This window comes from Podarcis vaucheri (assembly GCF_965113315.1).
Source record: "Podarcis vaucheri genome assembly, chromosome: 2".
NCBI lineage: Eukaryota > Metazoa > Chordata > Lepidosauria > Squamata > Lacertidae > Podarcis > Podarcis vaucheri.
Window position 1 is genome coordinate 86,031,768 of NC_138760.1, and position 27,748 is coordinate 86,059,515.

A 27,748-nucleotide genomic window follows, 5' to 3' on the forward strand; every position below is an offset into this window, starting at 1 on the left:
CCCAGCACATGCTCAGTCAGTTTCCTGGAAGGTACATGGTCATAAAAGAGTCAAACAATTTATGAGACACTGACAACCTTCAGGAACAACGAACTGATTAAGATACTCAGAGACCCAAAGCTTTACTGATAGAGTATGTGTTACTTATTTGACTCTGAAAAATTATATCCAAATTATAAAGACATACACAAAAACCTGATATAAGGCCACTGAAAAGCAGACCAATCTTGAAATCAAATCAGACCTGCCACACAGAATTAGGATTTTAGACAGCGTATAAATAATTGTTTAGGATTATCACTCACTGGGGTGGTAGGGTGGAATCAGTTACAAAAACATAAATGGAAAATGGACCAAGGGAAACGGTCCAAGTTTTAAAAGCCTTATCTAAACCCGATTATTGTTATTTTCTGTGGTGAAGGTGGCTAAAAATAAACTCCTTATTGCAGTCAGCTGTGAGTAAATATTGTTTTATTGCCTACTTTGGAAGTCGTTCCCTACAGGAAGCCATCACGTCAAACAACATGAGCAGAGCTTAAAATCAGATTTAGCAGCATTTGCAGGCATGCTCTCCAAGATAATGGAGCTAAGGTATCAAATCCTCATGTTCCACAAGCCTAGAGGAGGAATTCTGCACCTTTGCTAGTGTGTATGACTTTCAATTCTATTATTTGCTGGACAGCATTAAGTACTACATGTAATGTTACATTCATTCCAGATACAATGGACATTGTTCCCTATCTTTCTGTAGCATGCATGGGTATTAGCCATGTATAGTAAGATTCTAAAATTTTCTGCACTTGTGCAACACTAACACAATGCTTTCATTTCAATGGCGTACTTAAAAGGGCTCCCTAATTTTAATCAGACTACAACCTACTACAGATAAAACATTGGATCCTTATAAATGATGCTTTGCAAAACAGAAACTAGTTTGGGGCACACTTATTCCCCTCCCCTCCACTTAATTTATTCCCTCTTCGGAACAATTCCCCTCTGTTTTACGTGTACTGATGCAAAGTTGCAAAAGGCAAACGAGGATCCCTTCTGACCACAGCTTGCAAAATCACTTCAAACCATTGTTTCAATCACTGGCTTATAAGGGGGGATAAACCATGGTTTGCATTACCCCTCATTTGTGTCACTCTACAAGTATAATATGAACCATAACTAGCACCAGGAATGGTGCTCACTTTCAAAAGGGTGGCTTCAGATCTCCTTTGTTTCTCTTTTTAAAAAACCATTTATTTTCCATTATTGCAGGCAGGCAGCACTAAAGCAGAGCTATACCGTTCTAGGGAAATAAAAGAAAGTTAAACAATGTCCATGCTCATTAGTTTGCTTCTGTACTTCTTGCTCAGCAGTATTAGCCCATGTTTTTATAAACAGTTGTAAATCAAAAGCTACCTTTTTCGCCTAAGCTACTTAACAACATGCTGCCCTACTGCAACCGTGACCTAAATCTGATGCATAGTTGTTGGCACGCCAGCCTTTCAAGTCCGTTCTTCAGAATGGGCTGCAGAGCATATTGGTGAGAGATTGCTAATGTATTATCTCCAGCTACAAGCAGTTCAACTAGGTTTTTGTCACAGATGGCAGCAACTAATTGAAAACTTCTTATAATTAAATTTACCCAGGACCCCCAGCATTCAGCCAAGGACCTCATTGCCTGCTGGTCTGCACATCTAATAAAAAGCCTGTGTCTATTTTGTTTTAATTGACTATAGAAGCACTAGACCGATTACACACACACACAAACACAGCCCGGGGGTTATTGATTCCAACACACCTCCTGCCACCTTCTCAGAAAGCATTTTATTTTCCAGTTAGGCCAGACAGCAAGTGTTATCAAGATATAGCTGCAACTCGTGAATGCTAAAAATTTAGACTGAAAGACAGCTTGATATCATCTATATCTGAATGCTGAGTGTCCATTCATAATCCAGACGGCGGAGAGTTTCTGTCTAGGTATTATTATTCCTGGTACAGCCATAAAGACAGCTCCCTGTAAACTACATTCTGCAACTTGGAAGCCGATCTCAGAGATGCATCCCATCCACCACCCTTCTCCCCTTTTCATGGGCGTAGTTGTGGGTGCGTCAAGGGGACAGCTCCCCCCCCCGAATCAAGTAAATAAACAGAAATACGTAACTAACTGACCAATAGCATCACAGATCTCTCGGTTCTGCCCACCCCCCTCATACACATAAAGCCTGCCTCCCCCCTAAAATAAATCCTGGCTATGCCCATGCCCCTTTTCCATAGTAATTCCACCTCGCTTCCCAGCATTAACCGTATTTGCTTTGTAGTAGCAAAGCTGAGCCAATGTTCTCCCTTGTCTGTAGGAGAGTAGTGTGTGTTGATGCCGGGTGTTGTTGAAATATTCCCCTCTCAATTAAAATTTGTTCTGGCTGTGCTCCACCAAACTGGCAGCTGATTTGGCACAAGCGTGTGTATGTGTGTGTTGCTGTTTGTTAGTTTGTTTTTTAAAACCAGGACTTCTCGTATCTGGAAAGAGATCACAATAAATCAAAGACCGTGCATTGAAAAGGACGCTATCACAATTTCCAATCTGATTTGGCTACATAACAATATCACAAAGTCTGTTGAGACTAAGCAACGCTCCCTGGATCTGCATTGCAAGTACTCTGTAAGCTGATCCTTTCACAGCACCCTCACATTGCCAGTGGGGCACTTTTCCAAGCGTCCCTCCATTTCTGCTCAGTACAATGATCTCATTCGTGTATACCTAGGTTAGCCAACATGGCGGCCTGCAGGTTTTGCACTACAACTCCCCACAGCCTCAGTCAGCATGATCAGTGGTTAGGGATGATGGGAATTGTACCCAACAACTGGAGGGTACTACATTAACTACCCTTGATGAATGCTCAGCAGTTTGGAAAGGCTGTTCATGCTGCCAACTGGAGCCCATCCTAAAACAGTTCTGGCTCAAACATTAGCAACATTAACGCTGCAATCCTTGAATGGCAGAGGCCTTCAGACTTGCATTAGGAACAGTAGTCCAGTGGCCTTCTTTTGGAACCTGTCAAAATGCGTCCAAATAAAATATTATTAGCATCGATTGAGATTAGCTGCTTGTGTGTCGTATCCATTAGAACAAATCAAAGTGCACAGAAATTGTACACTAGCAGCTTTATTTTTAACCAACAAGGTGGCCATTCATTTACTGACCAATCCTTAATATAACCGCTCTCCCATTTACCACTGCATGTGCCATTAGGAAAAATAAGTAGGTTGGCAGGCCAACTTGGGGTTGACCAAGACCCCACCACCACCACCACCATTATCACTCATCCACAGGTAAGAGGGAGTGGATTCCAGCAGGCTGACCAAGAGGGGTGGGCAGATGAGCTTTGAGCCAGATGGCAAGGATTCGTGGGGTGGTATTCAACTAAGCTTTGCTCAGAGCAAACCTGAAATTCCTGGACCTAATTTAGTCACAGTCATTAGTTTCAATGAGTCTACTCTGAGTAAAACTTACCTAAATACCACCCAAGGACACTATCCACAGCAAACGCTACAAGTCGTCAACCTTTACAATGAGATAAATGAACCCCTCGGTTAAAATTAGATGTGATGAGGCATGTATTACACAGAAGCTCACATCTATGTCACCCAAGAAGATACGTTTATTATTCTAAATAGCAAGTTAATCATTGTGTAGAATCTCCCCTCCCCCAAGTTTGAAAACAAGAGACAAATGAGATATTTCTCTTGTGATAGTGGAGTCTTTTGATTGCCTATGCAATTCTTCCTTGAGTGTGTGTGTGTGTTGAGAATTTTACCACAAGTTATTGAAGACCACTGTTGGACTACTGGATTGGTCACTGTCCGAAACAATAAGCTCTTTTTAGAAAACCAGGGATTCATCCTCTTAATGTGGCATGAGAGAGGGATTTAAGCTTAATTTAGCACCATTTAGAAAAGATTACCCCTTAATTGCAACAGAAGCTGGCAGGCAGCAGCAACAATGAAGAGCTATTATCCAGTGAATCTTTGTGTGCTGGCTAAACTACAGAGCCAGGAAAGAAGAGTAACCAAGTGAACTATATCCATAAAGCCTCTCTTGCTATCAGAACTTGAATTTCTCATTCAGCATGGAGTCCTTGTCCACAAGGCAAGGAGACGCACACCACAGGGAGGAAAATAAACTTGGATTCTTTAGGAACAGCTGCTGGCTGTTTTGCATATACATCCCCATTTCACTTGAGGCACAAACCACTCATTCATCAGCATGCAAATCAAGGGGAAAGTGGGGGGAGAAGACAGACAGACAGAGAGAGAGAGAGAGAGAGAGAGAGAGAGAGACTAGAAGTTGTCAAATTGTACAGGGAACAACTCCCAGGCTGCTGAAGGCTTGAGGTGTAAGAGAAAAGAAAGCAAAACAAAGCAGATGCCTTACTGGAACTAAACATAGCAGGATTTTCACTCAGTAAAAGCAAGGGATAGCGGACAATGGATTTCCACATACCGCAGTGGCAAATGCTGTCATCAAACAGAAAAATACCTGATTTGAATCAAATCTCTGTTCTAGGGCCTTGTAAAGACGGAAATGAATCGGAAGCTGTGGCTTCTCTAATTCGTAGCTGCGCTTGAATTTTAACATGGGCCCTTTAGCAGTGTGTGTCATTTAGGGGCATGCTCAGCAGCACTTGGGGGCCACCCGTAAGCAGCAAGACATTGTTATCAGGCCAAAACACCACTTCTACACAAACCTTCAAAATTAGAGACATGAAACAACACTGATATTTGGCAACATGTATGCACACACAGACATGAGCAAAGTCTCTTAAGCTAAAGGAACAGCTATATACAAAAAATCACTTCTGCAGGGAGCAAAGGTCCTAATCATTTATCACATTTGTATGCCATCTTTTTCTCCAAGGAGTTCAAGATGGTGTACACGGTTCCCCCTCCTCCTCATATAACCCCCACAACAACCCTGTGGGGTAGCTTATGCTGACAGGCAGTGACTGGCCCAACATCATCCAGTGGAGCTTCAGGGCACAGTGAGAGTTTGAACCCTGGTCACCTGGGCCCTAGTCCAACACTCCTAAACCACACTGGCAGCTATGTCCCCCCCCCCCGCCGCCGCCCATTAAGTGGCCTACTGGCAAGTCAAACTCTTGAACCCAGTTCACTGGGAGTATATAAAGGATAAATTCTCATTTTGCATCAGATAAGTGGCTAGCTGAAAGTTCTTCTCACATGCTGGCTTTTCTCATTACGAGATCCCCCCTTGCAACTATAGCAACACTCATCTGTGTGAACCAGAGTTGTCACGGAGCAAGACCTGCCACATCACCACAGCCAGTGCCCACTAGTAACACAGAGAAGGGGCAGGAAAAAAATCACTAGGGCAGGGCCGTTACTCAGTGGTAGAGCGATACATATTCTGTGTACAGAAGCCCCAGGAGGTTCCATTCCGTCATTTCAGTAGCAAAGCTGGCAATGTACAGTGGTACCTCGGGTTAAGAACTTAATTCGTTCTGGAGATCCGTTCTTAACCTGAAACTGTTCTTAACCTGAGGTACCTCTTTACCTAATGGGGCCTCCCGCTGCTGCTGCATGATTTGTGTTCTCATCCTGAGGTAAAGTTCTTAACCTGAGGTACTATTTCTGGGTTAGCGGAGTCTGTAACCTGAAGCGTCTGTAACCCAAGGTACCACTGTATTTGCCTCAGAAGAGACACACACCATTGAGTGAGATGATCTGGTAGATCCAATGGGGGAAAGGGCAGCTTCCTGAGTATACAGTGGTGCCCCGCAAGACGAAATTAATTCGTTCCGCAAGTTTTTTCGTCTAGCGAATTTTTCGTCTTGCGAATCACGAAATCCCATAGGAATGCATTGAAAATCAATTAATGCGTTCCTATGGTCAAAAAAAGTCCAAACAAAGCCAAATTTGGTACAACAACAGTTTATTAACTGCTCTTTAAAGTCACACATACTGTAAAGAGCAGTTCAAAAATTGAAGGGAAAATAAATTAACTTTATAAACAAAACATGTCTTTGTTTTTAGACAAAGGAAACAAAGTCGCGAGACGTTTTCGTCTTGCGAAGCAAGCCCATAGGTGAAATTCGTCTTGCGAGGCAAATCGAAAACGGAAAAACCTTTCGTCTAGCGAGTTTTTTGTCTTGCGAGGCATTCGTCTTGCGAGGTACCACTGTACATCTGAACTTAACTTGTTCTCTATATAGTGTGGGAAGAAAACACACTTCAGGCCAGCATGTGTGTCTTTTGAAGGCAAACCATAAAAGATTCTGCAGCACTTTTAAGTCAAGATCCATTGTTCCTCAAGCGTAAGGAAGAACAAAATGAAGTCACTTTTTTCCATGCAAAGTGTAACAATAGAAATACATTTATACACCGCCCCCCCTTTCAAAGGCTCTAGGGGTGGCAAATCACAATGGGGAACAAATCACAGCTGTAGATCCCCAAAAGGCAACAGAAAAATATCAAATGGAGACTGAAAGCAGACAACTAGGGAAAATTCTATTATGTGGAAACATTGCTTTGTGCCTGCAGAAGAGTGGAACTCTGCATTCAGAGATGGAATTTGAGGGGGGAAAGCTATAGGTACCACAAGAGTTATTACAGTAATCGCAGATACAATGACAGCCCGTTTTTTTCAGTGCACTGTGCACCAATAACATCTTGGAATGGTGTCGAGAAGGGAAAGCTTTTCATTTGCAATAAACACATCTCTGTTTCACCTCACAAGCGAAGACATTGCCTCACAACATTGCCTCCCTTCCAACTATTCCCATCAATTTGCAGATCGTGTCTTTAAAGCCACAGAAGCAGCAGAGCATTTCTGCAACAGCCTCAGAATGACGCCATAAAAATGACGTACAATTTCGATTATTACTATCCTGGGCGGTCCAGTGTTATCACGACAGTTCGCAATGTGCGTACAGGAAGGCCAAGCTACCTTACAACAACGGGAAGGCTTCAGAATTTAGATTGCTGCTAACAAAGAGAGTGTCTTCATTAAACAGACAAACAATTAGCTTTGGGCCTCTTCAGGCAAGCTTCGCCACCAAATGGAAAGCTCTCTAACTCCTTTCAGCAGTGCTATAATGCAGTGGGGGGAGGGAAATCACCCAAACACTGGATTGCCTCCATGCCTTTGAGTGAATGGAAGCTTTCAGTGCTTACTGAAGTGCAAGGCCCGTATCTGACAAACAAAAGCTAACATTATGTACAGTACCCACAAAAGCAATGACAAAACTAAGACAGCGTGGCTCCACTCAGCAAGTCTTGAAGCCAGAGGCAAAAGGGAATGAGAGTGAGCCGCCACAGGCAGTGGCTGACCCCCATTGCAAGACGGAACAATGGAAACAGAATGTGGAAAAGGGCATTCCTTTATGAAGTACACTTAAAACACAATGCAAGACTTAACAGTATCCCATGACTTCATGTGGCTGGGGTGGGGGAGGGATGCATATGACCGAAATGGTGTGAAACAAGAGGGATAAAGAACTACTCTATAGCAAAATAAGCAGACGAGGCTGAAGGGTCAATGCATCCTCTCCATCCTTGCAATTTCAGAAACGCTAAGAACCCCATATTCTATTATGACAGCTTTGCCAGAGACATACTAGAGGACAAGGAGATTCTACGACACAGACTCCAGCTGCAGTCCAGCACACTGGCAGGAAAAGAAAGAAAGAAAAGGAACAAATACTTTCGCTACGTTTTTGCAAGTCACAACAATGGGAAGGTCAGAGGCAACACCAGATCAATTTTTATGCTAACAGACTTACTGCCAGTGTTAAAAAGAAAAAGAAAAACGAAGCCACATTTTGTTCAGATCAGTTATAATCCATTTGTATCTCAGAGCATCTGGCCATGCAAGGTTAAACAAAGCAAAAGCAATTGCAAAAAGAACTACCCTAGATGCTTGTGCAAATACAAAGCAACCAGTACACAATTTGTTTTATGTGTGGGTTTCTCACTGAGCCAATTAAGCACACTCTGAAACAGGCTTGTTTTATAGCCACCCACCTGAATACCTGTTACAAGAAGTGTGGGGAGCGGGTGGCGCTGTGGTCCAAACCACTGAGCATCTTGGGTTTGCTGATCGGAAGGTCAGCAGTTCAAATCCACGCAATGGGGTGAGCTCCCGTTGCTCTGTCCCAGCTCCTGCCAACCTAGCAGTTTGAAAGCATACCAGTGCAAGTAGAAAAATAGGTACTGCTGTGGCAGTAAGGTAAACAGTGTTTCCATGTGCTCTGGCTTCCATCATGGTGTCCCGTTGCACAAGAAGCGGTTTAGTCATGCTGGCCACATGACCCAGAAAGCTGTCTGCGGACAAATGTTGGCTCCATCAGTCTGAGAGCGAGATGAGTGCCACACCCCATAGTCACCTTTGACTGGACTTAACCATCCAGAGGGGTCCTTTACCTTTTGACATTTTACAAGAAGTGGCTCCAAGACAGCAAACTGGAAGAGAGTGGACTACTTATGTACTGCAAATGACTTATATCTGTATGTATGGACAAGCAGTCTAGTAAAATTGGTTGCAGGCTAGTATCCAACCCAATCCAAATAACCTTATTGTACTAGCCACTGGCCATGACAAATCTGAATCAAAAAGAAATACAAGTAAAAGAGGTGTGGCGCCACAGACAATGGTCTCTATTTAGATCTCTGCGTCTCCCTTGCAGGCTAGTATCTTTTCTAGCCGAACTTGCAAGACTGCTATAGAATATTTTGCAAGACAGTTAAATGTTGTACAATTCTTCCATTTCACTACAAATCTTACATAACAAACAATTTAGGATTTGTCAACCTGCCAGTTAGGAATAGCAGGGAAATGTAGTGTTTATATGTATGTAGTTGCAGATTCTAACGATTTTCTGTTGGTCAATGGCTGTAGGCTAGTTTCGCAACTTGCAGAAGCACCAACAGTGGCCACGCACACAACCTTTCATCACCCTCAGAGTTTCGTAGCAACCCACAAATCCTGTCCACAGACAACCCTTTTGGAGATCCTTGTGAACATTTCAAAGTGATTAATTGTTACTGACGTGAACATATGGACAATACCAAACACTGTTCAGAATAATAAGAATGGCTAGGAGGAATATTCCCAATCTTTTATACTTTTTCCTCAAATAAATAAGAGACAATCCAAGTTCAGAGAAGCATTTCATAACATGTAAAGCATCAACTCTATTACTTAGTAAAATCACAGAATCATAGAACTGTAGGGACCCTCAGTGAGAAGCAAAACCCACAAATCAGCATTTTTCCATGTTTAAACTTATACTCCTCAACATACTTATGAGTAGTAATGTAAGGGTTTCAATTACAGGTGTCAAGTGCAAGTAGAATTTAAGGTAGCACAATAATTCTGTCTTCCTTTTCTGCTCTTATATCCCCCTCTCGCTTCTCTTGTTTGCCTTCTAGACCTCCTAAGGCCTTCTAGACCTCCTAAGGTCAGCAACCTTTTTCAGCAGGGGGCCGGTCCACTGTCCCTCAGACCTTGTGAGGGGCTGTACTATATTTTGAAGAGAGAAAAAAGCATGAATTCCTATGCCCCACAAATAACCCAGAGACGCATTTTAAATAAAAGGAAACATTCTACTCACGTAAAAACACGCTGATTCCCGTCCAGGGGCTGGATTTAGAAGGTGATTGCCCCAGGCCTTAGTTTGCCTACGCATGTCCTAAGGGATGCCACACCTCCTCAAACTCCATCTCTTTCATGAAGCCTTTAACACAAGACCCCCTTGTTCCCACACCCTCTGATAACACACCCTGCGGCAAAGCTTAAGCTAACTTCCCTGTTTCCTCCTCTCTCCCCCACACTGAATTTTAGATGAGATGTTCCTAAGGACAGGGACCTGTCTTCTATTACTTCACTGATGGCACCAAGCAGCAATGAAAATATGGAAACACATCAGACTAAAAACAGGTGTGCAAAAAGCAGCTCACCTGTGGCCAGAGAGAATCATCTCCAGATTTCTATATGCAAGGAAAGATGGCTGTTCGTCTTTCTGCTAGGCCACATGTTAAATGCAGGAATGCAAATATCTGAAGCCAGTGATTACTGTAGACTAAGACTGCACTCCTAAGCATATACGGAAGCAAATTCAAGTTCAGCGGGGCTTACTCCCAGGTAAGCAGGATTTGGACGGCAGCCTAATTTGCAAGGCTGCCTTACAATGAATGGAAAGACTTTCCCTGCAGGCAGATTCAGCTCTTCTATCTCCTACCATTATCACATAAAGGTAAAGGTAAAGGTACCCCTGCCCGAACGGGCCAGTCTTGACAGACTGTGGGGTTTGTGCGCCCATCTCACATCTATTGGCCGGGGGCCAGCGCTGTCCGGGGACACTTCCGGGTCACGTGGCCAGCGTGACATCGCTGCTCTGGCGAGCCAGAGCCGCACACGGAACGCCGTTTACCTTCCCGCTGGTAAGCGGTACCTATTTATCTACTTGCCCCCGGGGGTGCTTTCGAACTGCTAGGTGGGCAGGCGCTGGGACCGAGCAGCGGGAGCGCACCCCACCGCGGGGATTCGAACCGCCGACCTTTCGATCGGCAAGCCCTAGGCGTTGAGGCTTTAGCCCACAGCGCCACCCGCGTCCCATCCATTATCACATACTCCCCAGCTATTTTTATTCAGCTAATTACGTGTGGGAAGATACAAAGAATGTATACAGCTAACTATGTTTGGGTTAACACAAGCAGCTGGAAAGCTTATTAGCACAATTACATTATTGTCTATCCATGTGGCAGATTGCTTCATCACGATTACAGTTACCGTACATATTTCCCCCCCTTAAATAGGAAAGCAATGTAAGAACAGCTATGGACTCTCCCTCTTAGCATCAGCCCACAAGAATGGGAGTTACGGTCCCTAGGCCAAACTAGACATGCTACAGCAGGGATCAGCAAACTTTTTCAGCAGAGGGCCAGTCCACTGTCCCTCAGACCTTGTGGGAGGCCAGACTATATTTTTTTTGGGGGGGATGAATGAATTCATATGCCACACAAATAACCCAGAGATGCATTTTAAATAAAAGGACACATTCTACTCATGTAAAAACACGCTTTTTAGGATTTAGAAGGCGATTGGGCCAGATCCCCCCCCCCGCCCTTAGTTTACCTACCCATGTGCTACAGGGAATCTGTGATGTTACAAGGAATCATTGATCTCTCTCTTTCTCATTAGCAGCCTCACTTAGCTTTGTACCTTTACGTTTTCTCCACTTAGAGCCAATACATTTAGTTTGGATTGAGAAAGGGGTGGGGGAGGCTCAAATATTTGCACTTCTCAGGTCTTCAAACCAACAACTTAGATCTCCTAATTAGTAATACAAACACAATTAACAGGAGATCCTGATCATGGATCTCTTGCATAATGTCTAGTTTGGTCATCAATGGCAGTGAAATATCCCAAGCCCAAGCCCTCAATGATAGCTGCTTTGCCCCTCTGAAAAACAAGTGAAAGAAGCATTTTTTTATGGTAAGTAGAAGTATAAGTGCGGTGACTGAATGTTCCCATGCAGACACAGGAAACTGCATTAAAAAACATACATTCTGCATTCTTCTGAGCCTTCAATATATTATCTTTGTTCCATTCCACTCTCAATAGTAAGAAGTATTCAATTATTACTTTAAAATTAACTGAAAGTCACCAGCCATTTCAGTAGGTTGATTCCCCTTGTAATTTGGATAAAAACTGCCAAATGCTATTTGCTTTTACACTGCCCCTCTCCAAAGGGATTTTATTCTTATGCATCCTCCCCCAAAGGCTACAAAAAAACGCTAATTTACAGCCCTATGAAATGTAATTATGCAGGGGGGGGGGTTTCAAAATACAAAGTAACTCTTTTACATACAAACTGTTATGGTTTGCATTATCATTCCCCCAGCCCCACCCACACATAATGTGCTAAAGACAAAAGAAAATTCAATGCGAATCCACATCTAACTGGTGAGCTCACAATCCTAGGAATTTTGCCAGAACAGCAACAAAACAACAATCCCAAACAAATAAGCAGTTATTTCCCCAGCTGTAACATTCCCAGTAATTTGTATAATCATGTGCCCCAGCAGCATCCCATAGAATTTAAAGTGACATCCTCTTCCAGTTGTGTGTCACGGGGACAGATGCTTTTAAAATGATTAGGTTTCATGTTGTGCTCCAAAGAGATTTCTTAATGTAGTTCACATCAAGGTCACATTAAATTAGCTAAGCCCATCCACTCAGGGTTTAATTGCCTACACTGTTCCTCAGATGCAAAGCGGGTATGGGGGAGGAATTTCCACACACCAGAGCTGATCTAATAGACTTTGGTTTAGGGAATTAGGGAGCACAGTTTATGCAATTCTTGATTCATGTTCTGCTCTGAATGAGGGCTCTCGCAACTGCCAAGCACACACGCCTCTCCTTGCGTATTCCATCACTCTAAATATTATAATCTCTGAACAAAGCTCAGCGAATAGGCTGAAATCTCAGATTAAACCCCAGAACTGAGCCGTGCATGCACCAAAATCACTTTCCTCTAATTTGCACTCTTGCAAATTTAATGAGGGGAAAGAACATCCTTCGCGCTGTCATTGACCTCATAGCAAAAATATGTTAACACAGATAGAGAACATTAGAATCTAGCCCTCTGTTCCCAGTGAACTGGGCATGTGTCCTAGTTTATATGAATCAAGACTCTTCCTTGCTCAAGAATGTAGTTACCAAGAACGACAATTCGGAGGAGGCTACATTAAGTGTTTCTGCCCAGCTGATAACACACAGTACTGCCCAATCTGATGCTCTGGAACAGTCAGCTGCCTTATAACAGGTCAGACAATGGCCTGGTTTGGACAATCACATCTTGACTTAATAAGCCAAGATAGGAAACACAGCTTTGTGCCGTCACATGCAGCCCCTTCTCTGTGTGTCATGCAGTAATTAAACCAGCAATTCTCCAATTAACTGCAGCTTTTCATTTGTCTGAACTAGGAAACTATGGTTAACAGATTCAGAACAAGCCAGAATCTTAAAACCATCAGCCTGGCCTGTTCCAAACCTGCTAACCACAGGCAAAATGGGAAACTATGGCTAATTGGAGACTTCTGGATGTAATGACTAACTCCCACAGAAGGAGATGTGTATATGGGTAACAAAGCTCATTTATATCTCAGACTGGAAAGCTTAGGTGCAATTGTCCAAACTCAGGCATATTTGTCTATCTAGGCCAGTGCTGCCTACCTTGCCTAGCAGTCATATTTCCAATCAACCCCTACTTCCTAACTGGAGATGCCAGTGGCTGAACCTTGGAATTCTTGAATGCAAAGTATGAGCTCCAAATACGAGCTATGGTCTCAACCCCAGAAACATAACATTTAAAAAAAAAACATTTACAGAAAGGAACTATTACATCTCTAGTGTGGTTGTTGAATCACTACCTACTGAAATACAAACTGCACTCCTTTGATAAGTCAGTAAAACAACCTCTGAAGCAAGTGATACCTTTCAGGATCATGTATTGCCAATATGTAACATGAAACTTACTGAGTTGAGGACCAGGGCAATGCCTAAGAGTATAAGATCTGAAACAGGCAATCTGTTGGTCAGACCTCATCACAGCCATGAGCTGTGCCTCAGTCCCATACCTGCAATATGGGAATGGTAACACTCCCCCACCTTGGAAGACGTGCACGATTTAAATGCAAATAAACAGCAGCTGCTAGGACATAGGGACTCTATGCCTCCAGGATTCTAAACTGCATGGGCCATTTCTGATCCCTGATGTCCCTTGTGTTGCTTAGGAAACATACCAAAGATGTACTTCAAGGAAAAGAATATGTGGATTATCAAACTGATTTGGGGCTGCTAGGTTTTGGTTTTGGTTTGTTCCTCTCTTGTGGCCTGTCCAGAATTCCTTGATTGCATTTGGACTGATCCTTGGAGCTCTTTATATGCAAAACTACTCTCTATGCGAAACTTGTAAGTCTTGCCATGCCACTAAGGCCCTGTTATCATGTCCATGCAACTGTTTCCAGGCGTTATTCTGAGATTGAGCTGGAACTTAATGGGGCAATTTTTACTAAGGAAAAAAAAACCTCGGCTGTTTTTAATTAAGCATTAGAATTAAAATATAGACAAAAAAATCACGTACAGCTTATTACAATAAAAACATTACAGAACCAGCCCTTCCTTTAAAAGTTCTACCTAATAGAGAATAACATTCCCAAAGGTTGATTGTGGCCCGCTGCTGATGCTGTAGGTTCACCCTATCTGTACTTAAAAGCAGTCATAAAAACAGAAAAATAAACAGAAATAAAATCACAAGATAATAAAATAATAAGCCTAATAAGCATAGAAAGCATAAAAAGAATGACTGGCATAAAATAAATTACATAGTAATTCAGGCACTGTTGCCAAATAAACTCATATTTAGTGTGAATTTGGCGACCATGAGACTGTTTGGCTCCCAAGCAGAAGCCAAGTTGGAGGGGTCCGCAACACCCCTGGCAGCACGTATTTGATGAGTCAATTTTCAGAAATGGCAATGAACATGAATTTTTAAAACCACAGATCCATAGATAACAAGATGCGTCTTTCCACCCCTGAGAGATCATAAGATGAGCAGCAACAACAGATATAGAATTAATTGTTGAAAAGTAAGACTTCACTGGCAGCAACAAAAAGGTATAAGATACATGGCTTAGCATCTAGGGTGACCTGCATGCCAACAATAATACCAAATTCCATTACAACCTGCTTCTAGAACTTGTGTACATAATTACATCCCTACCACATATGCCAATATGTTCCTCACCCCTTACAATCCCGCCAGCATATGGGGGCTGCTTAATTAAGTAACCCCATTTTAAGGCTTAAGAATGCCCTGTTTGATCTATTATTATTATTATTATTATTATTATTAAAAGTTCTCTTGTACCCTTCCACCCAAAGAGGTTCAGGGTGGCAAATGCCAAAATGCTGAAGCAATACAATGAAAAATAAAATAATATTTAAAACGTCCAAAAAATATTTGCATACCATATCGCTGTGGTTCGCTAGCATATTGTAATTATATAAAAACAACAGATTCAGATTAAATTCAGGACATTGTATTGATTTGGAAGCCTTTTATTTGGTCATTTTGACAAGCTGAAAGTTGGGCTAAAAGTCTTTAAAATGCCCCTTACAAAGATTGTAGTCTTAACAAACACTCCATTGGAACTGCACAAGTTCTGATCTGAGTTTTGTAGAAATCCCTTGGATACAATCTGGGGGTGGGGGAGTTCCACGTGTTCCCTTTGGTTTGAGATTTATTTAAACCAGCTGTGTGTATGAACCAGAAGTTCCTATTTCCTGTCCATAAAACATTGCTAAATGATTCGAAATGCAGAGGGGAAACATGGGGAGGGCCAAACGATGAACCAGCTTCTGCTTTAACAGCAGACTAAAGCTGATCCTGAAAAAGAAAGCAGCATTTTGTGAAACCGATGAAAGCTTGGTGATTTTGCTTAGTGAATGCAAAAAGTGTGCTCCAGCATACTGCTGGGGCAGAATACTGCATTTGCCAAAATCTATCCATCCAAGTCATTAGATTTCAGAGTCTGTGCTCCCATTAAGTCTCTGATTTTGTGAGTAATTGGAGCACAATGCCTTTTCCCTTCTTCTTTTGAATTCTGTGGGAGGTGAGAGCCACACTGCCTGCACTGATGTTCCCATCTACACCAAAGGTTTAGCCAGAGTTCACACTCAGCTTTGAAACATTAGTCCTATCCCAATTCCCACCGCTTACAAACTGCACTATTGCAAGCTAACCCCTTGTTAACATCAGAGGCGGCTGACCATTTTTCAGGTTCAAAGGGCCACACTGAGGGCTTGTCAGTCCCCCAAGAGCCACATGCTAGACATGGGTGTGGCTTCCTCTTTCCTGAGCATCTAATGCCACCTATATTTCCTGAAATTCTAAGGCCTTCTTGAAGTATGGCTGTTCTGTAGGGATGGAACAGTGTAGCAGGTCTAGAAAATCACCCCTAGACTTGGGTTGGGAGTCTTACATCGGCGGGATGGGTGGGTGGGTGGGCAGGTTCTCTATTCCCAATGTCTTGGCTTGTGCTCACATTCCCCCTTTCCAAATATGTTCAGTTCTTCACCGCCACTCTAACCCGAAGACTGCAAACTCTTTCAGGCACAGGCTTGTCAGCTGCTGACACTGCCAGTTACGTAACGGTGGTTAATTAATTATTATTATATAGCCTCAAAGTTAATAAAGTTTCTTTGTTGAGCCCCAGGGCGTAAAAACAACAACATATTAAAACAAAACCATTGTTAAAGCATACATGTATCAGTCAACAATATGTTAAGGCATTTCATAGCTGCCGGAGGATTCAACACCACAGTGCAGGTAAGATCATAGAATCATAGAATCATAGAGTTGGAATAGACCACAAGGGCCATCGAGTCCAACCCCCTGCCAAGCAGGAAACACCATCAGAGCACTCCTGACATATGGTTGTCAAGCCTCTGCTTAAAGACCTCCAAAGAAGGAGACTCCACCACACTCTACTATTGTTTGCCAAGAGCCACTTCAGCATCAGCAAAGGGCCATGTAGTTCAATGCACAGCATCTGTCTTGCATGCAGAAGATCCCAGGTTAAATCTCCAGGTAGGGAAGGCAGAGACCCCTGCCTGAAATCCTGGAGAACTGCTGTCAGTCAGTGTAGGCAGAACTGAGCTAGAATCTGACTCCGTATAAGGCAGCTTCCTATGTTCCTACCCGCTGGTTCAAACAGTTTGCATAATCCACCAGGAACACACAGGCAGAAAATGGGAGCATGGCTGCAATCCTGAACTTATTGACTAGGGAGCAAGTCTCGGGGAACTCAGGAAACAAGAACAGGTACATCCTGCCTGCAAGTATTCTACAGCCAGATCTCCACAAAGGCAGGGAACCTCTCTTCAATCCAAGGGCTGCATTCCTTTATAGGCAACACCTCAAGAGCGGCCAGAGCAAAAGAATGTGATTCTCACCTTTTGTACAGGAAGCTACATTCCAGCCATAAGAAAGAGGAAGGTGCGCACACATCTTTGTAACCTCCGTTGAGGCAAGCAAGAGGCATTGTCAAAGTTGAAGGACACATTCCACCCAGCAAAGCAATGAAAATTGCTTGGAAAGGTGGCGGGCATAGTCTGGGGAGAATCCTAAGGCCTATAGAGGCATTGTTCTACTTCTGCCTCAGATTATACACCCATTTTTTAAAATAAAAATTCACTTCAGCTAAGTGAACTTTGCTTATTCTAGTTATTCAGAAAACTGCAGTAAAAATATAAAAGTCGTACTTGGGTTGTCAAATGCCCTGGAACTCAGACGTTTTGGCCCCCAAACGCCACAAGACCGGAAGTGATTGCTCCGGTTTGCGAATGTTCTTTTGGAACCCGAACATCTGACGGGGATTCCACGGCTTGTGATTGGCTGCAAGAGCTTCCTGCAGCCAATCAGAAGCCGCAATTTGGTTTTCGAATGTTTTGGAAGTCGAACGGACTTCAGGAAAAGATTCAGTTTGACTTCCAAGGTACGACTGTTCTTGTTTATACCAATGCAACATGAAGGTAAAGGAAGGGCTTGTTTAAAACAGTATATACACGATTACATGGAAACTTTCCCCTAGAACACTTGCCCAGCCATTATCTAACAATGCATTTAATTTTATTTTCTCTTTTTAAACAACACCCCCCCCCAGATAAAGAATTATAATCTCATACAGCAAGCTACCACAACTAGCATGGGCGTATTGATTTAATTATGCCCCGAGGAAACGTAGACATCATTTTATTCTCCCCTGCCCCACTTTCCTACTAGTAAAGTTCAAATTCAATGAATCAGCCTATGGCAAAAAAGTCTGCAATAAATAAATAAAAACAAAATAGCCGGCAGGAATAATGTCCTGGGGGTGGGGTGGAATTCTCCTCCCACATCAGCCTGTTTATTTCTTGCAAGATCGGCAGTTTCTCGCTACCAAGGATCCAGTCAGAGTCTAATTCTTTCTTTTTTGTTCTTCGCTGTGAGAATTACTTAGATGCCAAAGTTTATTTGTGTCCCTTCCTTGTGTTAAAGTTTTCATAGATCATATTCCAAATCCATGCTATATTCTTCCCTGTTGCTCAGCTACCGACTCTGAACAAATACATCTCTGCATTCTGCCAGAAGTGGAGAGGCAGAGAAAAACACAGAGAGAGCCCAGACAAATGCCTGGAGAATGAATCACCCACTGGAAGTCGCCTTATGCCCCTGCAGTGTAACCGATTAGTCATAACCTCACATACAGTAGAATGGGAACAGAAAATGGTGAAGCTATTCACTGCACCCCGCCCCCAGCTGCTCCTTGCCGCCCACTGCTCAGAAGGAGGCTATTTTCACATCACATGGATTCAGCTCACAAAAATGTCAGCCTTCAAATACAGGCTTTCAGGGAAATTCAGCTATTGTGCGATACGCCTGAAAGCAAAGGTTGGCACTGGCCTGGGTGCCAATCTGCACCCAGGACAAGGTTTTCAGGTAAACAATGAGTAAATAGTGAGCGAATAGATACGCTTTAAAAAGCAAATGCAAGCTCACCACAGCTGGTGCTTGATGTATTTCGGAGATGAGTTCCCTCTACAGACTGGGGGCCAACATGGACACGAAGAAGGCTGTCTTCCAAGCTGCCACAAAACAAACCTCTGCAAGCTGTGGCATAACTAATGGGGTCTCCCCTGAAAATCTTACATGTACAGGAAGGTCTGTATAGGAGAAAGTGTTATTTCAGATAATCTACACCTGCAGAGGTAACTGGGGTGGATGGCCTTTCGCATGGTGGTCCCCAGCCTATGAAATAAACTTTCCACTGAAAGACAGTAGACACGTACTGTAATGAGCTTCTAATTGCTCTTCAAAGCATCATCTAATTATTTAAACTTTCCATGGCCTCCATATCCAATTGAATGATTCCCAGTTATTTTACAGTAATTGTGATAGGTTGCTTTTACTGGATCGTATTAATTGAATACTCCATTTTTTGTTTCGCACTGGATTGCTTTATTGTAATGTCTAGCACCTTGGTATAAATGCTTTCAATAAATATTAAAGGCATAGTCTTTTGAAGACACAAAGTTGTTTCAGACAACACAGTTTTCCAGTCTCCAATTAGGTGGGTCACCTCAAAAAAACGAGGAGGGTCTAGGGCAAGTTGTGCAGATGATGGTGAGAGTATCCCAACACATTGGGGATGGGTAAAAAAGTTGGGTCTTAAAGCTCAGTTTCAGGTCATCTGCAAAATTATTTGGGGCTTCTTGATATTTCTTCTTGGTTTTGCTCAGGTTGCAATAACAATTCTCTTCCAAGAAACCATTCTGCTTCTTGGCGACTCTCAATCATCCAGTCCAGGCTCTGAGCAACTGACCCCACTGTATGTAAAGTAAAAGGGCAAGGTGGATGGGGGCAGAGAAAGGCCAAAAACATTATTTTACACATTTAACTACAGAATCCTATATACTCAGAAGATAAGTCTAACTGAATTCAATACAGCTTAGCTCCAGATAAGTGGGTATAGGATTGCAGCCTAAGAGAATGCTACCTGTGCATAAATAAAAGAAAATGTCCACAATATGCAGGCTAACTGGTTCTTCTAGACATCCTCCACAAGAAAAACTGGAATACGTGAAGCAAATTAGCTCCTTCTATTGTAAACAAAGTTTTTAGAAAATAAAAACGTATCAGTTTGCCTCAGCCCCTCTACTGTTCTTTATTATTGGGGGGGGGGGCACAGAAATATTTTTATTTGTTTGCCAAAATGAGGCAGGCACTTCATACAGAAGAGGAGGAGACTTACAGATCCAGCCCACAGGTTTGCTCAGGAGAATTAGATTGTGCCCTAAATGGAATAAACAACAGCTTTTCAAGAGCTTAAACAAATAAAATCCCTGGTGGATTGGGCCCCATGCCACATTCAGCATATGCTTGCAATAAAATACAACCCTGCCTTACAATTTTAAAGATTTTCAAAAACAGCTTGAAAATAAATTCTAGGAACAAACGAAGATTAACATGATTCACATAAAATACAATCCAGTGGAACATCAGCAACAGAAAAAAGTGCCAGCATTAAATAAGATCTAAAACAGAACCAAAAAAATGACTGTTGGTTAAAAAAGTTAAAAGTTGGGCCAGGGAGGGAGGGGACAACTATTGGCATGGCACCAAAGACTCCAGTCTAGGCACTAATGCCTAACACAGCATGGTGCTAGATACAACATTGCAAATTGGGGTGCCACCACCAGCTAGTCCCCTTCCACAGTCACCACCCACCACTTAACACCCTTGGGACATGATCTCAGCTTAAGGGGAACTACCTGGATTTCCTGCCCAATAATACATGAACCAAGACTTTGGCTTTTAGTAAACGATTGAGCTAGTCTAGAATCATTCTCCTTAAAAGGGATTGTTTTCTACACTGGAGGTATTTGGTCTCGCATGTTTGTTACACAGCAGAGCATTAAAAAACAAATTTGTACTTTCCTTAACTTAAGAAAGCTTTTTATCACATAATTTTGCTGATCATGAAGTTCTTTGCTATGCTGCCAGCTGGAATGAAAATGGCTTATTCTCTCCCCACCGCGCCCCCACACTAAAATCAGCAAGATCTAAAAATATTTAACCACGATGAGCTCTTTATCCTCGCCCTTTCCCAATAACCACCTCAAATGTAAAGAGGAATGTGGGTTTTGAATTAGCAATAGGTCATTTCTGCAAAAGCTTTAAAAGGCTCTAGCCTCATCTTTTAAGCCAACCACTCAATCTCATATATATATGTATGTCTTACTATTGCATATCCCTTGTATTATAGAAATAAATAATTCAAAGTATTATCAGGTCTGTGAGCGCTAAGGAATCAAATCATGAGGATTACATCCACTGGCCTCACCATTGGCTAATCTGAAAGCAGTTCCAAACAGGAGGAACCAGTTTCAGTTTCAGTTTTCAGCAAGCTATAAATCTTGCAGACATCACTTAATACAGATCAAAGCACTAGGCAAAGGAGATAACCTCTTTTGAAGTCGAGGATTGTAGGCCTTTGTTGCCCCCAGTCCCCACCAAATGAATTGTCAAGACTGCAGATGATTAGGCTCTGCATACAATCCCTCTTGCAAAACCTCAGAGAAGTAACCCTGATTTGTCTGTAGTTATCTCACATTGGACTGGATGCTTTTTCCCCGCCAACCAAAAGCAAAGGTTAAAAGGTGCAGCTAAATTCTGGATTTACTTGGTTGCTCTTAGTGTTACATACTTTCATGGTTGTACCGACAAGGCACGAGTTAAAGAGGGGAGTACCACATAGCTCTAGTAAGCACAGAATGAGGTTCCACTCATGCAACAAAACTTTTCCCCCTCTCCCCACTGTGTGCCCCTAAACTTGTTCTGGAGGTTCCACCAACTGACCAGAGCAGACTTAGGGTTGCATGAGTGGACCTCACACCATGCATGCAACAACTTAGTGGAATCCCACCCAAAGAATCAAGGACAGAAGAGGCTAGGACAAATGTTCACTTATCATGAAAAATAGCACATGGGTCTTGCATAACCTCTCCAATGCTCCCAATTCCACTGCTGGCCCTAACTGCTCCCCGACCCCATATATCTTCTTTCTTCCTTGCTCTCTGCCAATCTAGTTCAACATTTATTGCAAATGCCTACTTGTTATCCTGTTTTGCAATTTACATTCACAGAAAATGGGTTGGGGGCATTTAAAGCGCAGAATTTGGATATGGCTATCCCAACAAATCAATATGGCAAATGAGTCAAATCTTATTAGACAGCAAGTCCACACCTGACATTTTTCCTGCAAATGTTACGTTTTGTTTCACACAATATTTGCACTGCTGCTAATTATAAGATGAGGTAAGCAAAGAATTCCTGAATATAAAGCAGAATCCCTTTAAGGGAGAAAATGAGAAACCACATCAATTGAAGAATACATTTCCACAAGTAAGTGAGAGATTATTTGTGTGGAAATAGGGGCAGTCCTTCTACAAAGATCAGATGAGGATAAGCACAGAATCACCTTATCTAATGAACGGCTCTGGAAGTAAGGTGATTCACCTAAAAGCTAGCTGGGAGACTTTATCACACTTTATCATTCCTCCACGGAAGTGATGGACGTCATTTACAGATCTTCATGTACTGTAGCAAGCTTCTGCACCAAACATGTTTTTGCATGCAAACCTAGCCCAGCACACACATGGCAAAACAGATGGTCTGTGCTGTCAAAAGTCTCTAAGATAGGGTATAGATTCCCTTAAACTTAATGTCGGGGAATGTGCACATGGATCTAGTTAAGTCACTAGCTGCAGAATTTTTTTACCCTGCACAAAGAGAACAACGTGATGACTGTACAAGTTCTAGTTACATACTTTCTTCCTCAGAGGAAATAATACACATCTTCACAGGATGTTTCCATCTCTACTAATAACTGGATGAGGGCACATAAAATTTCAGGATGTAAAGCAGAGGCAAATAGAGAGACAAAGAAAGAAAGAGAAATTACATTACAGTGGAACCTCCGGTTACGTACAGTCCTCCTTACGTACGCTTCAGGTAACGAGCTCTGCTAACCCAGAAGTATATGCTCCTGGTTGTGAACTTTGCTCCGGGATGCGAGTGGAAGTCGCACGGCGCAGTGGGAGGCCCCATTAGCGAAAGCGCGCCTCATGTTAAGAACGGTTTTAGGTTAAGAACGGACCTCCGGAATTAAGTTCGTAACTGGAGGTACCACTGTACAGACCTACCTTTCAACCATTAAATAACATGAGGGCATGGAATAGAGGAGGAATTTGATTCAGTACACATTTAAAGCCAAATCTATCAAATTCCCTCTTTCTGAAACACAGCTATCCTTCTAAATTTATACTCAGTCATATTTTGTGGTGAAGTTCTCCAACCAAGGTTTACAAAAATGCATATATGAAGGGAAAGCATGCACAAAAATGAAAATATTAATTTAAAGAATGTGTGATGTTGTTTAACATCTACATGAAACTGCTGGTTGGGATCATCTGAAGTCTTTGAGTCAACAATATGCTGATGATGCACTGCTCTGCTTCTCCTTTAAGTCTACAGGAGTGGCAGCGGATGAGCTAGACCAATGTCTTGCTTTGGTAATGAAATGGATGTGTGTCAGTATACTGAAGCTCAATCCAGATAAAACTGAGACACTGTTAGTGTCTGGTTCCCTAGACCAGATGGATGGGAGGTGGCCTGTTCTTGATGTGGTTACACTACTTCTGAAAGAGCAGATACATGGGAGGACTTCTGGATCCATCACTGTTGCTTGAGTCTTAAGTGGCATGGCAGGATTTTCATCAACTCTGGCTCCTTTCTGGAAAGGCATAGCCTAACTTCTGTTGTCAACACTCTGGTAACCTCTAGGTTAAATTACTGCAATGAGTTATATGTGGGGCTGCCTTTGAAGATTGTCTGTAAACTACAGTTGGTCCAGAATTCAGTGGCCAGGTTGTTCTCTGAGACAAGATAGTCAGAGCACAAAACACCAATCTTGGCCAGATTGCACTGGCTACCAATGAGTTTCTGAGCCCAATTCAACGTACTGGTTTTAACTACAAAGCCTTACGCAGTTCAGGAGCCCAAGACTTCAAAGACCTCCTCACCAACCCTGACCAGAATCTAGGCTGTTCTCCATGTGCCTCCTCCATACGAGTTCTGGAGGGAGACAACAAAAGAACGTGTATTTTCAGTCTTCCCACTTGTGGAATGCTCTCCCCATAGAGGCTCACCTGGTACCATTCTCACATACTTTTAGGCATCATGCAAACATACTTTGTTTCCCAACAGGCCTTTGGCTTTTAACTATCCATGGTATCTTTTAGTGGATGGGATGTTTCAATCCTGCCTTCTAAAAATATAGATGTGTTTTAGATTTTTCAGTTTTATTTAATTTGGCTTTTAACCTGAATGTCATTTGATTATTGTTGCAAGTGGCTTTGAGTTGCTTTTGTAAAAAAAGGGCAACTAATAATTTAAATAAATAAATGAAGAGAATTGATTTTAAGACTGGAAAAATGAGAAATGGAGGCAACCAGAATGGACAGATCCTTCCATCCCTAGTAAGGTCAATGATCATTTCAGCATAAGCATTATTATGCAAGTGGATGAGAACAACCAAGTGTTGCAGCGTGGAGTGCTCCTGTTCACTGTGCTAGTCAGCCAGGCCCTCATCCACAATTCTTCATTCCTCCCCTCACTGGGTCTTCTGTTTTTCCTCCCTCAACATTCAGCCAGCATACTATAGTCACTGACTGTTGGAGTTGGGGTGGGGATTCCCATCCTAAGTTTTCTTCTTTAAAAATTTAGAACTTCTCCAAGCCTGCTGATACACCCCCGTCTTGTGCGTGGGTGGTACTTTCTTGGCCACATAAGCAATGACACTCATGCTGAAGCATAATAAATAGATGGAATAACAAAACTAACATGGATGTCTTCACAAAAGGTCTGCTTCATTTTGTTTAATGACCCTGTACTTCTTTTTAAAATGTACTTGGCTGCCAAAGTCTGAAGAACCTGATTTGTATGACAATCTCAAATTAGCAGAGTTATTGGATCTGACAATCTCCATAAATGGTCTGCTTGTTTCTACAAAAAATGCTGAGATGACTGGCTGCAGGACCCACTTTTTCTTTTTAAAAACGAAGGGATGCTCCTAATTATATTGGCTCCATCCTACAGAAGTTCCACAGCCATCAGTTTTCAGTGTAGGGTATTGATGCCTTCAGAGGTCTGATTCTCTCATTATACTAAACCAAACCATGGCTTACCATAAACAAGCAACCATGCCAGCTTCTGGAGGAGACTGTGACTGTGTTTTGCTCCTCCTCCAGACATTCTACTGTTGTGATGTGCTGAACTAAGTATGGTTTAGCTTATAGCCTGAACCTAGGTTTGCGGTTTAGCACTCTCCAAAACAATGCCAAGCTTGTCCATTGTTTTACAGCTCATGGATTGTTAGAGTTAAACCATGAGTATGGGTTCAGATGACATGCTAAGCCAAACCATGACTTAGTGCAGCATCAGAACAAGGGAGGAGCAAAGTGTCTGATCTTCTTTCCAAGAGGCTTCAAGTTTGTGGTAAGCTATGGTTTCACTTAGCATTGTGTGCAAATGAGGACAGAGTAATCAGATTTCACTGTATCACCACCATGCATCACATCACCATGCCATGTGTTGTGAGCACAGCTTAAATACTGACATTCAGGTTGAGTTTGGAAACCAAAGTGAGCAAGGTTCTCTACCTCATATCCTCAGCAACTTCTATGTTGGAATATTTGCAACTTCTAAAGCCAACATTCCTGTGGAGCAACCTGAATACACAGCACAGAACTGTAGCTTATCAAGCCCCACTATGATCAGGCAAACTTACTTCTGTGTAAAGATATAAAAGATAAGACTAAAAATCTTCTATGTAAACTTACCCCCCCCCCAAAAAAAAAGGTTTGGGGGTGGGGGCATGGCCATTAAATAGGTTTCCTCCCACCCACCCCAAAAGCCTATTCAGCATACATCTGTTAAAGATTTAGTCAATCTCTAATGAGATCCAGATTCCTCCATAACATCATAAAGGTCTAAAGAACTATAATTTCCCCTATATCAGCCCATAGACAATCAGTCTTTGCATCAATACTGTGTACTGTATATACTTTGGGTTTTTAAAAATGCTGCACAAACAAAAACTGAATTCTGTCAATCATTCAAATTGAGAGCATGTGCTTATAATCTGCTTATTTTTGCGTAACATATTCCAGTTCTAGTAGTCAGATGAAAGGGCAAAGAGCTAAGAAAGGGATGCTGTATTCCTATGCTTTGATCACTGAAATCCCTCTTCCCCTCCTCCTATCAAGCCACAAAAAGTCCTCACATCTGTGCTCGTGTTAATGGATGCAGATGCTCCATTAGCACAAGGTACAGAATAGAAGGGTGGAGAACAGAGAGCAAAGAGAGATTAAACTGTTTTGACACATACAAACGCATTCCCTATATAATAACTTTTCCCATGATTCCGTATTAGCATTTCCAGACATACCCACGAGTCCACAGACATGCATTTCCAGCAATGTAAAAATATTTGAAAACATGTACAGCTTTAAATGCGTCCTGAAAGACACCCTGCTTTAATTAATGTGGACAATATTAAGCACATTGCTATAAATCAGGTTTCATTACGAAACTGCATCAGCACAGGGATTTGCAGTATCTAATTAAATCAACACTAATTTTGCTCTCTTAAGGAGACATTTAAGTTGACTCTGCATTGCTGCCCTCACTACTGCCAGATTTCAGGGAATCTTTGGTATGGGGCCACCAATGGGGGCACCCACATGACCATAGAGTGGGTTGTTTTTTTCTGCTGCCACATCAGCAAGGGCATTGCATGTTAGGGTAAATCAAGACTGTAGGTGGCCACCACCGACGGGAGTTCAGCATTGCTCCCATTCAAAAGCAGCACTGCCGTCTGTCCACCACTAAAATGCATTTAGTGGCAGCATGAATGGTTCAAATTGGTGAGAAGAGTTTCAAAGTTCCTATGGCTCTCAGCTGGTACCATTGTTAGAAACTCAGATATACAAGCTAAACGCCAAATGGCACTTTAAAACTGGGTCACAGTCACCACAATTGAATGAATTTTTTTTGCAATGACATATGATGTTGTTATTGTTGTTGTCATTCATTTCCTTTCTATACCACTATATGTGTGTGTGTGGTTTACAACATATTAAAACATCAGATAAAACAATCCAGAAGAAACGAATTGAAGCTTCAAGGAAAATATTTCAGAACCTTCTCGAAGGGACATTTTGCTTTTCCTGTATTTATTTACCTACAGTACTTTATTTATTGAGCTGCCCCATAGTAGAAGTACTCTAGGAAGCGAGTGTGGTGTAGTGGTTACAGTATCAGACTAGAACCTGGAAGATCAGGGTTCAAATCCCCACTCACGAAGCTCACGTGGGCTAGTCACAGCCTCCTAACCTACCTCAGAGGGTTGTTGTAGAGATTAAATGAGAAGGGGGAGAACCATGTACTTCTTGGATGAAAAGGTGGGATAAAAAATGTAATAAATAAGCCCTTCTGTTTACCTTCTCAAGAAAGCTGGGGGAGCCAGCCAGATAGAAATGTCAGTCGCTAACTTGGCATCCAGAGATCTCTATGTGGTCACCACAGGGCCCGACTGATACCTAACAACTTACTGCAAGCATGTCGTGCCAGAGCAAAAAGGTCTGTTCTCTGAATCCCTCAAATACACCCCTCTAAGTTTTTTCTAGTTAGCCACTTCCAAACCACATCCAAGAGATAAGTCTCCCCCTTCCTGATTCACCACTCCACACAGTCTTTGCAGTCTTTCCCCTAATCTTTCCTTCTTCCTATCATGTTGTCGAGTGGAACAGAGAAAAATGAAGCTACTTTAGTTCCTCAGGCCCAACCACAGTGTCCCCAACCGGATGGGAGGAAGAACTACATTTGTTCTCACAAAAAATGTCAAGCACAACTAAAAAGTTAAACAACTGATGTCCCGGAGTTGAAAACCTAGCACCTAATAAAACAACACACAAAACACTATAACCCATAGGCACCCACTCTTCCATTACAGTTTGCGATTACAGAAATGAACTGAGAACAGTGGAGAGGGAAGGAGCTGCACGAGAGGC

At 42.4% G+C, this 27,748-nt stretch overlaps 1 protein-coding gene across 4 annotated transcripts in view; it reads right to left on the reverse strand.

Annotated features, from left to right (window-relative positions):
- BICD2 (BICD cargo adaptor 2) overlaps positions 1-27,748 on the reverse strand; it is a 90,917-nt gene that overhangs the window by 61,149 nt on the left and 2,020 nt on the right. The window contains exon 1 of one of the 4 annotated variants that reach the window (XM_082209485.1): positions 27,179-27,337. The exons of the other annotated variants lie outside the window; for them this stretch is intronic. The gene's annotated coding sequence lies outside the window, so the exon portion shown is untranslated. Of the gene's footprint in view, positions 1-27,178; positions 27,338-27,748 lie in introns of those variants that run through there. 4 annotated transcript variants of the gene reach the window in all.